Below are 13,562 nucleotides of genomic sequence, written 5' to 3'. Positions count from 1 at the left end.
TCCTATATTCTATCCACTGGTGGCTTCTTCCTGTCTGGGAGCAGTGCTCACTTAGAAGCCAGGCTCTACATCAGGGCTGCACAAACCCCCTCTTTCTGGAGGGCATGGGCATCAGGGAGGGGAAGTCCTAAATGCTGTGAGGAGCAGAATTAATTTCCTTTGTGTGGCTAATGGAGCATGCCAAAAAGGGTGGCTGGTTCCTGCCTCTGCTCCTGACTCAGCATAGCCCCCTCCATGTAAACCACTTAGAGCTCCAGCTATGGTGGTGGTTATGCAGAGAGATTCTGTAGGCTTGGTGGGAGGGGGAGGGATGGTATGGAGGGTCCATGCTCCTTGTTCCATGACTTTCAGCCCCCTTGGCCCCATTTTGCCCCTGTTCCTTCCCTATTTTTGTACTTTGCCTGTTCAGACTGTAAGCTCTTCAGGGCACATATCTTCCATTCCCACCTGTAAAGCTCCTAGCACTCTCAGGTAATCATAATAAGTGACAGAGGAGGAGGAGAAAGGCCTGGGTGTATTGGTTGATCATAGGATGACTATGAGCTGCCAATTTGATGTGGCCATGAAAAGGACTAGGATGCACTGGGTGAGGTATTTCCAGTAGAGATAGGGAAGTGTTATTGCAGTCATACAAGGCACTGGTGAGAACTCATCTGGAATACTGTGTACAATTCTGGTCTCCCATGTTTAAGAAAGATGAATTCAAACTGGAGCAGGTGCAGAGAAGAGCTACTAAGCTACTAGAGTGATCAGAGGAATGGAAAACCTACCTTATGAGAGGTATCGAGAAGCTTAGCTTGTTTAGCCTAACCAAATGAAGGCTCAGGGGAGATATGATTGCTCTCTATAATTACATTAGAGGGATAAATGCCATGGAGGGAGAGGAGTTATTTAAGGTATGTGCCAATGTTGCCACAAGAACACATGGATATAGACTGGCCATCAACAAGTTTAGGCTTAAAATTAGACAAAGATTTCTAACCATAAGAGGAGTGAAGTTCTGGAATAGCCTTCCAATGGGACCAGTGAGGGCAAAAACCCCTGACTTCAAGACTGCACTTGATAAGTTTATGGAGGTGATGGTATGATGAGACAGCCTACAATGGCATGTGGCTCATCTGTGATTGCTAGTAGCAAAAACCTCCAACAGCCAGAGATGGGGCACTAGATGGGCAGGGCTCAGAGTTACCATATTGAAGTGTCCCAAGTGTCTGGCCAGTGGGTCTTGCCGACATCTCAGGGTTCAACTGACTATTTTATTTTGGGTCGGGAAGGAATTTCCCCATAGGTCAGATTGGTGGAGACCCTGGGTTTTTTTTTTTTTTTGCCTTTTTCTACAGCGTGCAACATGGGTCAATTGCTGGTTTAAACTGTAAATGGTGGTTTAGAATAAATGGTGGATTCTCTGTAACTTGAAGTCTTTAAATCATGACCTGAGGGCTTCAGTAACTCAGCCAGAGGTTATGGGTCTATTACAGGAGAGGGAGGGTTTGTGGCTTGCAATGTGCAGGAGGTCAGACTGGCTCCTTCTGCTGTCTATGAATCTATAATTTTCCCGTTCCTTTGCTCCCCTCTGCCCTGCTCAGCTGAGGAAAGCAGGTGGCCCTTTGAGATTAATATGATGGTTTGATGCCTTCCTGTTGTGCATGTTTCTATTAAAAATACACACACGAGGTAATTACCAGCTGCTCTGCAATTCTACCTGAATTACAAGAAGGCAGTTATCTTATAGGACAGTTGGCAAGTAATGGTGCTTATGAGAAATGTGATAGATTTCCTCAGTGTTGTCAAGGCTTGCAAAGAAAACATTTATCAGCGTGTCTTCTTTTCTGCCTTTTCTTCATGAATTACATTTAAAAATAATAAGGGGAGTAGGACAGAGGACTGATAGTAACTCTTAATTGGTGCTCTCTCGTAGACATCCCAACAGCCTGTTATATACATGCTGGAGTTATTGTTCAAACCTACTCTCATACCAGACTCTTCTAAATCACTAATAGTTCTAATTGATACAGTTCCTTCCATGTGAAGATCTGTCCCTGCTTTGCAAACATTCGTTCATTTCACAACTGTCCTGTGAGGTAGATAAGTGTAATTAGCTATTTTTATATATATTATAATTTACAGAAGGGGAAACTGAGCTGTTAAATGATTCAACTAAAGTCACAGAGCAAATCTGTGACTCAGCCAGAAAGGAAAACCTGACTTCCTACTTTACCCAACAGACAACACTGCCTCTTAATGAGCAATCTGCCCTTAAACCCAAATTTCCTTGATACCGTGGTCAGTGAAAGCTTACTGCTCAGCTGAGTATAGTTTTCAGCTCTATGATGGCAGAGAACAGAGGCAGAGGCTATCTGTGTGTGGTGCATAGAAACAGGCTGATTTCATAACATACACATGTAGAACTGCTGTAGCACAATTGACTTACACTTGATGGTTCCTTTGCTGAAGCTTGTGAAGAGCAGCTGTCTCCTCCGCAGCTGGAAAAGTTGAACCTGCGTGGGCAAAAGTCTGACAGAAATCACTCCCGGTGTTCACATTAGACAAGTAGTCAAATCAGTTTAAATTTTCCAATACTGGTACTGTTACAAAGGTTTGCTAAGCACAAGTTGTCCCATTGCACTGAATCAAAGTGCATTGGACGTTCTCTTGTAATAACCTGGAGCACTGGAATAGAGACATAGGACAGCTGAGCCACGAGATAGAATGAACATTTCCCCGTATGCGCCAGAGTGAGTCAATTAATCTAAGGGAGGGGAAAGGGTTGGAATAGGAGGAGGAGAAGCATAGCTAATGCTGAAGAAGCCCGCCCTGTGCCTAATAGATTAGAAAGCAGTATCCCCTGAGGTGGATTGATCACTGCTTAATATGGTGCTCCTGTTGTATACCATAGAAGGTATGTAGGTTCAAAAGGGCATGAATAATCAGAGAGAAGGAATATTGATTCCCAAATGCAGCTTCGATGTGTACACGTAGTACCTAAACAACAGGGGATTCTGCAAAATCAAGCTTCTTTTTGAAATAATCTTTACATCAATCCCAAATACTTATTTATGTAAGACTAAAGAGTAGTCTTCTTCATCTAAATTATAGTCTTTTCCAAGAACATTTTAGTAAAAAATAGCCTTTCTTGGGACAGAAATTCCTTGTGTCTGAGTTCCTGGGGAAGTAGAATTACATAACCTGTATAACTAATCATGTGCTGCTTAGGATGCACCGGTCTGTTTACACTGATATTAAATCAAACCAATAAAAGCAGACTAAGATTTATGTTAAGTCCATATATTAATTTTTAAATGTGTTTTCCATGCAGTAAGTCATAATAAGGAGGCGAGGGAGCCCTTTCATTCAAACAGAGCCCCTTTTACTAAATGACAAAAGTACAATGAAGCTTTATTTTGTACACAGTCCTTTTATACACACCGAATCCCGAAACACCTTGTGGAGTTGCAAAGATGGCAATAACAGAGGGAGAGCGAAATGAAGAGCCACAGGGAAGGTGGGAAGGTTCTTTCAGGAGAGATTTAAAAAATAGATGGAAGGTGAATGAGACAGAGAGATTCAAGAAGGCTGTCCAGATAGCAGAAGCAGAGGAGGAAAAAGTAGTGTGTAGAGACAGATGAGGTCAGTGGAGGAGAGGGGAAAGAGATCACTGGTGGTGTATTTAAAAAAAACAAAAACAAAAAAAACAAAAGGATGGTCATTTTGAACTGGATTTGAACTGAATTCAGGAGTCAATAGAATATTTTGAGGAAGATATGATGTGGATTTTTGAATGTATAATGAAACAAGCAGCATCATTCAGCATGTACTGAAACCTGGAGAGCTGGGGGATGTGGAGTGCCCATAGAAAAGAGCACAGCAATAGTCTCATAACACAGTGATGGGCACCCACTAAATGCTTGGCAGGTTTCAGAGTAGCAGCCATGTTAGTCTGTATCCGCAAAAAGAGAAGGAGGACTTGTGGAACCTTAGAAACTAACAAATTTATTTGAGCATAAGCTTTTGTGAGCTACAGCTCACTTCATTGGATGCTATAGCTCACGAAAGCTTTTGCTCAAATAAATTTGTTAGTCTCTAAGGTGCCACAAGTCCTCCTTTCTTTTCACTAAATGCTTGTAATTTTAACAACCATAAGAACAGTAAAGGTAAGAGGAGATGAAAGTATGGATGAGGGTTCAAAACTGGAGTCACCAAGGCAGTGGTGTACAGAGGCAATGCAGTTGTGCCAACAGATGTGTGAGGAAAAGAAAATTATGGTTCAAGAAGGACACCATGGTTACAGACAACGCTGGCAAATGAGAGACTGGATTCAAGGAGAGGAATAGTATGGAGTTGTGTTTTTAAGATGGTCCTCTTATCAAAGGGAAGAACTCCTGTCTTTGAGACATTTAGTTGAACCAAGTTGAGAAGAAGCCACAAAGGTACTTGGTCAAGGGATAGAGAGTGGGTGCCCAGGGAGGAGTCTTCAAAGGTGTCAGATGATAGATACTGTAAAGTAACAGCTAACATAGAAGTCAGCAAGGTAGTGATGGTAGATGAAAAGTGGGCTAGGAAGTAGCCCATCTTGACCTTCCTGGAAGAGTGGTTTGGCACAAGAGATATCATGACCCTACACAGAGAAAGAAAAGCCTAATAGGAGCAGAACCATGACGGGAGAGAATCAAAAATGCCTGTGCAGATATGTTTCAGAGTAGCAGCCGTGTTAATCTGTATTTGCAAAAAGAAAAGGAGGACTTGTGGCACCTTAGAGACTAACCAATTTATTTGAGCATAAGCTTTCATGAGCTACAGCTCACTTCATTGGATGCATAAAGTGGAAAGTACAGTGAGATTTTATATATACACACAGACCATGAAAAAATATACATTTGTACAGATATGAAGGCAGGCTGGAAATGGAATAGTCTAGAGCAGGGGTCGGCAACCTATGGCACGCGAACCCATTTTTAATGGCACACTGCTGCCTGCCGAGGCAGCAGGAGCGTGCCATTAAAAATCCTGCCCGGCCCTGCCCAGCCCGCTCTTCTCTGCCCCTTGCCCCCTCCCGCGGGGGCAGGGGAAAGAAGCTTGGTCCTGCCGGCTCTCCTGCCTCTTCCCGCATTGTGCTGGGTTCCTGCCCCTCCTTCTCCTCCTGTCCCTCCTTGCAGGCTGATCAGCTGTGAGGGGTGATCCCTCCCTGCAGGCCCTTGTGAGGGGGTGGGGGAGGAGCGGCATCAATGTGCTCGCTGCTCCCGGCGGAGGCAGAGAAGAAGCGGGGGCAGGGACTTGGAGAAGGGGGTGAAAGCGGGGCATACCCCCTCCAGCCCCTTGCCGTGAGCACCCCATGACCCCCCCTCACACCCCCGGCCCTCCCTGAGCCCTGCAGCCCTGCACACCCCCCAGGCCCCTGCCCTGAGCCCTGTACCCCGCTCACACACACCCATTCCTCTGCTTGACTCCTTCTCCCCCCACCCCCACGACCCAAGCCCTGACTCTGGCACCCCCCCACATACCCAGGCCCCCCCACCTCATGTCCTGACACCTGCACCCCCCTCACAGGCCCCCAGCCCTCTGCCCTGACTCTTGCAGCCCCCACATACCCAGCCCCCCCACACCCCATGCACACCACCACCCTAAGCACCAAACAGGAGCTCCTGCACGCCCCCCCACATTCCCACCTGCACCCCTCCCACCAAATGGGAGCTGCCCAGGTAGGCACTCCACACCCAAACCTCCTGCCCCAACCCTGAGCCCCCTCCCTCATTCTAGCTCCTGGCCAGACCCTACACCCCAACCCCCAGCCTGCTCCTTCACTCCCAGCCCTGTGCTCAGTGCACTCCCACCCTCAGCTCAGTGCAGAGAGAGAGGAAGGGACCAGGGAGAAGGTAGGTACCCACTGTATGTGGGCAGGGCTGGGACCCCAGACCGGAAGCGGGCTGAGCGGGTCCAGCAGCCAGGTTCCCGGCTGGCTGGAGCCGGCGAATGGAACCCCTGAGCGGCAGCAGGCTGAGCCGCTCAGCCCGCTGCTGGTCTGGGGTCCCGGCCGCTGGCCCCGCACAGCCCGCTGCCGGTCTGGGGTTCTGGCTGCTGGCCCTTTGCCAGCTGGGGTCATGGCTGCAGGACCCGCTCAGCCCGCTGCTGGCCTAGGTGAATGGAACCCCAGACCAGCAGCGGGCTGAGCGGGCCGGTGGCATAAGATCGACATTTTAATTTAATTTTAAATGAAGCCACTTAAACATTTTGAAATCCTTGTTTATTTTACAATACAACAATAGTTTAGTTATATAATATATAGACTTTTATAGGGAGAGAGATCTTCTAAAAAACATTAAAATGTATTACCGGCACATGAAACCTTAAATTAAAGTGAATAAATGAAGACTCGGCACACCACTTCTGAAAGGTTGCCAACCCCGGTCTAGAGTACTGCAAGGAGGTCTACTGAGGCCAAGAATAATCAAGAATGGGAGTTGGACCCTCCATAAAAAGAGGCTAAATATTCTAGCTATATTATTAGGTATGCATCCAATGTATAAGATGCTGGATACATTTAAATGAAAGTCAGCAAACTGCCAGCAAGCGGACAGTCCCAGATCAGTGGCTCCCAGATTAGTGGTCTACAGAAAATTTCCCGGGCACTTGGAATGCTGGTTCCTCTTCCTTGTTTCCATTTGCTTAAATTACCTTAAAAGACAGCTAAAAATACATCCATCCATTCCTCTTATCACTTTTTCATGTAAGTAACATCTGTTGTTGCCACTGCAATGTTACATCAATCACGAATGGGAGAACACGTGGTCCGTGCAGTTTGAATAGGTGGGGAGATGGTGCACAAAATCTGTTTAAAATGTGATCCACGGGACAAAAGAATTTCAGGACCCCTTGCCATGGGCACCTGAATTCTGTAGGATTTCCTCAAATAACCAAATATGGAAACTATTCCTAGGATTTTTTTTTTACAACTTTATAGATTGTTTATCGAGCTCTGTTAGTGCAATACAAAATAAAGTTATATTATTGTCCTGCTCTAGGGCCAAAGCATACAATCTATGCTCAGTTGCAGCTCCCATTGCATTTTCTGAGAATTTCATCCAAGGGCTGGAGGATATGAGCCAAAGATAGCATGGTGGCAGGGGCTGGCAGAAGCAATTTCAATTCCAATTACAGCAATGAGAGGAAGTTGCTCTGTGACAGGAAGGCATTGCCACTGAGGGGTTGGAAGTGGTCTCAGGGAAGCAGTAGAGTGTGTAGGATAGAAATCTATCCTGTTCCTGCTTTCAGCAGCAAAGACCAGCATTTTGGAAGTAGGGTGTGTTAGAACTCCTTTCTTCCTTCATGGTTGAGGAAATGGCCTCTTCCTTAAGCCAGAGAGGCTGGGAAGAGTAGTCCGGCATGACTGTCCTCTTGGTAGGCCCTCCTGTGACAAGGCAGGCTGGAAAATATAGGCCCCAAAGAGGAGTACATCCATAATAGACTCTCTGTGACAGGGTATGATGGGGCGGGGGAGAACAGGAGACTTCACTCAGTCTTCATAGAGTGAAGAGAACATGAATGGGAGAGATGGCAGGTGGAACCTCGTCTGAGCAGTGCCGACAAAGCTGGAGGTGGAGTGGGGGGGCTTTTTCAACTTATCCTAAAGTTCTTCTATTGTTATCTCCACTTTGCTAATGATTTATTTTCTTATGTGTTTTATATATACCTCTCATTTTGTAGGGCTGCAGTCTTTTCAAGTAGACCATGTTTAGATTTTCAGTGAAGTAAACTGCTGTTCGTTTGTACCTAAACAAGTAATACAATTTTTTGTGGGGAGTGTTCATAGACTATATGAAAGGGTCGGGCCAGATGGCTATAGGAGAGTAATAGAAGGCAGATATATTAGCCCCAGGCTAAGTAGGTCCCTTTTCCCTGGGTAAGGTAATAGGGAAGGTTCCAGAAGAATCAGGAACCTTCTGGAGACAGACAGGCTGATTGGCTGCAGGTGTTCTAATCAAGAAGCTACTAGAATCAATTAAGGCAGGCTAATCAGGGCACCTAGGTTTTTAAAAGGAGCTCACTTCAGTTTGTGGTGCGCGTGTGAGGAGCTGGGAGCAAGAGGCACTAGGAGCTGAGAGTGAGAATGCGGACTGTTGGAGGACTGAGGTGTACAAGTGTTATCAGACACCAGGAGGCAGGTCCTATGGTGAGGCTAAAGAAGGTGTTAGGAGGAGGCCATGGGGAAGTAGCCCAGGGAGTTGTAGCTGTCACACAGCTGTTCCAGGAGGCACTCTAGACAGCTGTATTCCACAGGGCCCTAGGCTGGAACCCAGAGTAGAGGGCGGGCCCGGGTTCCCCCCAAATCTCCCAACTCCTGGTCAGACACAGGAGTCGTCGACCTGGACTGTGGGTTCAGAAAAATGGCCAAGCTGAGGGCTGCCATGAAGCTCCAAGGTGAGCAAATCCTCCAATAAGCGCAAGTCCCACCAAGGTACAGCAGGAACTTTGTCACAACTACCAGATGGCCTGATGTCATGCCTTCCCTTTTTTTAATCAATATGGTCGTTTGACTGCATCATCCCCACGTCAACACTATCGAGAAACTGCTGTATTTTTAGTTTTCTAATGCAGAACTACAATATTGGAAAAACTGCCAGTGATTTAGAAATGAATCATCTTAGAACCATCAATAGCATTGAAAATCGTTTTCCTTTTGAGACTGCTTGCTAAATACACGATAAGCTAAAAACCAAAGAAAAACTTGCAGAAAGACATTCTTAGAGAGAGCCTTGTGGAGAATTACCCTTATGGAAGACTCTGATAGCTTTTAATAGAAAATGGTAACATTTCTATAGTATTTTGGACTACCCCATAGCATTAAAAAAAGAGAATTATGCCACTACTGTAGAAATCTGTAAGATGGTTCTTAAAATAAAATAGAGTACCGTTCTCTATCAAATTCTGTAGGTTTTCAGGGTAATTTTTATAGAATCCTGTTGGTTTCATCCTTATTCAAGACAATGGGACTTTTCCAAAAGGTGTCTTTATATCACCAAATCCTACAAGGTACTAAGTACCTCATCTCTCACTGATGTCAGTGGGAGTTGATGGCACTCAGCATTTTACAAGACTTGGCCCATAATGGCAGGAGAAAATTATTTAACATTTGTATTTCAACAGCATCCAGAACCTCAGTTAGGGACAGGGCTCTGCTGTGTTTGGTGTGGCCACTACAAGTGTAGCACCCAATGGTGAGCACTTTGATGTGGTCATAAATATGCTCATCAATATGCTCATCATGTGCTCATCAATATGAGTGAGAGTTCCTCAGATTCTCCTTATTAGAAAAAAAGCGTCTTTAGAGTTGAACAGGGATGAAACAAATGAGGTTCTACAGAAAGTAAATGAGATTCTCTGGAAATTATTGTAAAACATAGATAATTTAATAGAATGATATCTGTGCTATGGAATTCTAGAGCTGGAACTGAAAAATCTAGAGAAGGATTATTATTCTCAATTATATTCTACCGGGCTGTTCCATTCACAAAAATGTTCACAAATTGCCATAAGATAAGGTTAATGGACAGCAGTCTGCTCTCATTTGCACATCTTCATCCCCTTTAGTTACATGTGCAAAGAACAGAATTTGTCCTTATTGTTTCATGTACTGCATGCTCAGTGATCACATGAGTACTCCACTCTTATTAAGCCAAACTGTCTTTGTTAAAGCAACTGTTTACAGAGCTACGGCAGTTGAGCATTTTAGCTATGTGCTATTTTATTTGCTATGATGTGACAAGCACACATACCAAACCTGATTCTCCTCTCACTTTCACAAATTTTACTCCATTGTCTTCTCTGAAATGCCTTGTAATTCACACTTGTGGGAAAGCAGGATCAGGGCTACGCTGCCGATCATCAGACTAAGGTTCAGATTACATGGGTGCCCAAAAAGGGAGGGGACACAGGGAGTCGTCTCTGTCGACATGCATACCCATGCTGAGGGCATCTAGAACTCTGGTGCTTGCATTCTCCGAACCCAAGCACCAGAGATGCTCCATTGCTACCTGCAGCATTGGATGTCCCAAAAGGGAATGGGGCAATGTCCTTCCCTTTTATTTGACTGAGATACCTGGCTTGGTACTGGGGAGTGCATGCTAAAAAGACAGGAAAGGGTTGTAGAAACCCATTCATACTCGCACTCCCTGTAGCTCCCCTGGAGGCATCTAGCAAGCATAGGCATACATGTGCAAAAACGATTTCAAAATTTCTGTTCCATCCAGCATCGACTGGAACTAACTAATATCTTAAGGGCCTGATCCAAAGCTCACTGGAGTCAACAGGAAAACGCTCATTGATTTCATTAGGTTTTGGATCATATCCTAAATGCACAGTGCATTATTTCCCCAAACCAGTAAATCTAAAATATATAAATGCCACATTATTAGCACCATGAGTATCCAAAAAGCATAATGAAGGCTGCTTAGCCAGCAGCAATAAAAATATGTGGATTTCACCACTAATAGGTCAGATTCTAAATTTCAGGATAATTTAGAAATCTGAGAGTTTGTGGAAAATTTTATCAAGCACCTAAAGAAATAGATTGCGTTTGTTGATGAGTGAGCTTAAGCCGATCAGAAAGTATAAATATTATGGACCAGATTCAGAAGCTGAGGTATGGCCCCTTTGAGCCTCTCTAGTGGCATAACCCAGCTGCAATTGCTTGCTCCCCATCTTTTGGTTGCTCTCTTCAGATATTTAGGGAGTCACATTTTACTCACATAAATGCTCACCAAAATAGGTCTTAAGTGATCAATAGTCCTTGCATTGACCTGCTGTATGGGCTGGATTTCATCCTGATGCTACTGCTGTAGTCAGTAATTTTATTTTCAATAGAAAAAATGAAATGAATTGACAGTTGGATTTATCTTCCATGCAACTGTATGAGAGGATGGCAATTTTTCTTTTAGACAGACTACCCACATATGCTCAAAGGAAGTTGAACTTGAAGAGGAAGCTCTTTGGGGATGGGACTGTCTTTTTGTTATACATATGTACAGCGCCTGGAACTCCTGGACCCCAATTCCTGACTGAGGCATATAGTTGCTATCCTGAAACAATAATAATAATTAATCGAACCAAAATGTAAGGAAAAGATCCTGATCATCTTTAATGGAGTGACACCTATTTACACTGTATTTCTCCTTTCAGGGTTTGTTTAATGGGGAACAGCTCAATTACACAACACTTAAATCTAAGAGTCAAATAATTATCCATGTCTCTCTCTTCATATCATTTAGGCCCATAATGTTCATTTACAGCTGTACAAAAGCAAAGCAAAATAAAATCCCCACACAAACCAACCCAGGCCCTATTGAGTATAATATTAAATATTCAAAATAGATGGTACTTTTCTGGCAAATATCAAATGTGCTGTAATCAACACAAATCTTCTAGAGCATGAGATGACACTCTCCAGTCTACAGATTTGATATTTCTTGCCCTTACATTGTTATGATTCATTACTTTTTAAAATATCTAATGGACAGTCTATGCAAGTCAGGCCGATGGATGGGAACATCTTTAATTTGAAACAGCACACTGTTTCACACTGCATTTCCTCTTTTCTTCACATTAAAAAGATACAAAATGAGCCTATAAATAATAGTATGTTTTGTGTATGAAAATCATGGTCACAGAAGGCTTGATCTTGAAAAGTGATGAGTGTCCTTTTCTCCCATGGACTTAATAGCAGTTTCAATTTGGAATCTGTCCCTTCTGTATGTAAAAGAGACAGCAGCCATTAAAGGCTCAGGGTCTGTCTTTACCGCAGATGCGGGGTGTGGTTAGGGCACATGTAGACATACCTGAGCTAGTTATGATCTAGCTAGTGCAGGTACCAAGAGCAGTGAAGCTCTGGCAGTGCAGGCTGTACAAGCCTGCCCAGGATCCTGGATACTTATTCAGGGACTAGCTTGCACTGAAGCCCTTGCTGCTGCAGCTTCATCACTATTAGTATCTTCGTTAGCTAGATTAAAACTAGCTCCACCATGTCTATGTCTGCAATGTACATAGACCCTCAGTCATGCTCCCACTGAAGTCAAAAAGGGTTTTGCCTCTGACGTTCATGGAAGCAGGACTGGGCCTCATGTTAGGTCTACACCACAGCTGGGAGCAAGCCTTCTAGCGCAGGTAAACAGACTTGCACTAGTGGGGCTTGCCCTAAAAATAACTGTGTATGGTGCAGCACTGGTGGAGGATTGGGCTAACTACCTGAGCTAGGAGTCGGGGTAAGTCAGCTGGCCTGAGCTGCTACCAATGCCACAATGTGCACACAGCTATTTTTAGTGTGCTAGCATGAGTCTGTCTATCCATGCTGGGAGGCATGCTCCCAACTGCAGTGTAGACATAACCTCAGCGAATGTGGATTACTTGGAGTATACTTCTGAGTGCATTCCAGTCTGATGGAAATTCCGATACAATCCAGTCTGATGGAAATGTTTTAATAATGCACTACATTTTGTGAGCTACATGTACTCTATGTGACATACAGAGTTCGCCTGAGCAACGAGAAACTCCATAGCATACAGATGTCTCTCATAGTGTCCAATAAGCACAGTCAGGTTTCAGATGGCAATGAATTCCTTTCCAGGGTCCTGGGCCAACAGCAAAGACTGGCTGTTAAGACAAAGTTAAAAAAAAAAAAAAAGTAAACGGGTTTAAAATCTGTCAGCTCTGAGAGAACAACACTTCAGCTAGCACCCTGTAGCACAGAGAAAAGCTTCTAGTGCTTTATACCACTCATAAAAAGAGACCAAATGGAGGATCTCTCTTTGCAAGTTCATGGACTCAAAGTTTTCGGGAGAATTCTGGCCTAGGTATTCTGCTGGGAATGTTTTTAAATCTTCATTTCACTCTATTGTAATGAAGAGTCAGTATAATTACTTTACTTACAGCTGCTGTCTTGGTCTAGCTAAGAAGCAGCCACAGGATAAACAAAAGAAGTATTTGTGTTTTTTGAAACATGGTTAAGAACAAAGCAGCTGAAATCTGAGGGGTTTTTTTTATGAATGTTTTTAAACAGTGCTTGTGGTTTCAAATCTTGTATTGAAAAGAGAGTACTGAATAGAAACTCTATTATGTGAAGTCAGCTTCTCACCAAATGTGTTTGCAGATACATTAAAAAGAAAATATTAAGGGCCTGATCCTGCGAGGTGCTGTGTGCCCTCAATATCTTTTGATCTCAGATAATAGCCGTCAGTGAGCTACTCTTCGCTCCTGTACAATGAAACAAAATTTAATGGCAGAATACATGACCTGAACTATCCTGGAAATGTGGAGATGTGTTAGGATACATTGGGGTTTGATTTTGGAAGGCACGAAGTGCTTTCAACTCCCATAAAAGTTAATTGTGGTTGAGGATGCTCAGAGGCTTGCAGGATTGGGCCCCTTGTGGCTGAACAACATTCTAGAGGCTTGAAAACGCCTATGGAGGATGGGGCTCCCCTTGTAAAGAGCAGGATTTCTGGTGTGATGACACACATCCTTATATCACAACAGTGGGTGTTCTGCTTTCATGCAAGGTTAGTTAGTTGCAAATGTAA

The sequence above is a fragment of the Caretta caretta genome, chromosome 7 (genome assembly GCF_965140235.1).
Source record: "Caretta caretta isolate rCarCar2 chromosome 7, rCarCar1.hap1, whole genome shotgun sequence".
NCBI classification, from domain to species: Eukaryota; Metazoa; Chordata; order Testudines; family Cheloniidae; genus Caretta; species Caretta caretta.
Note: the sequence above shows the minus strand (reverse complement) of the source record.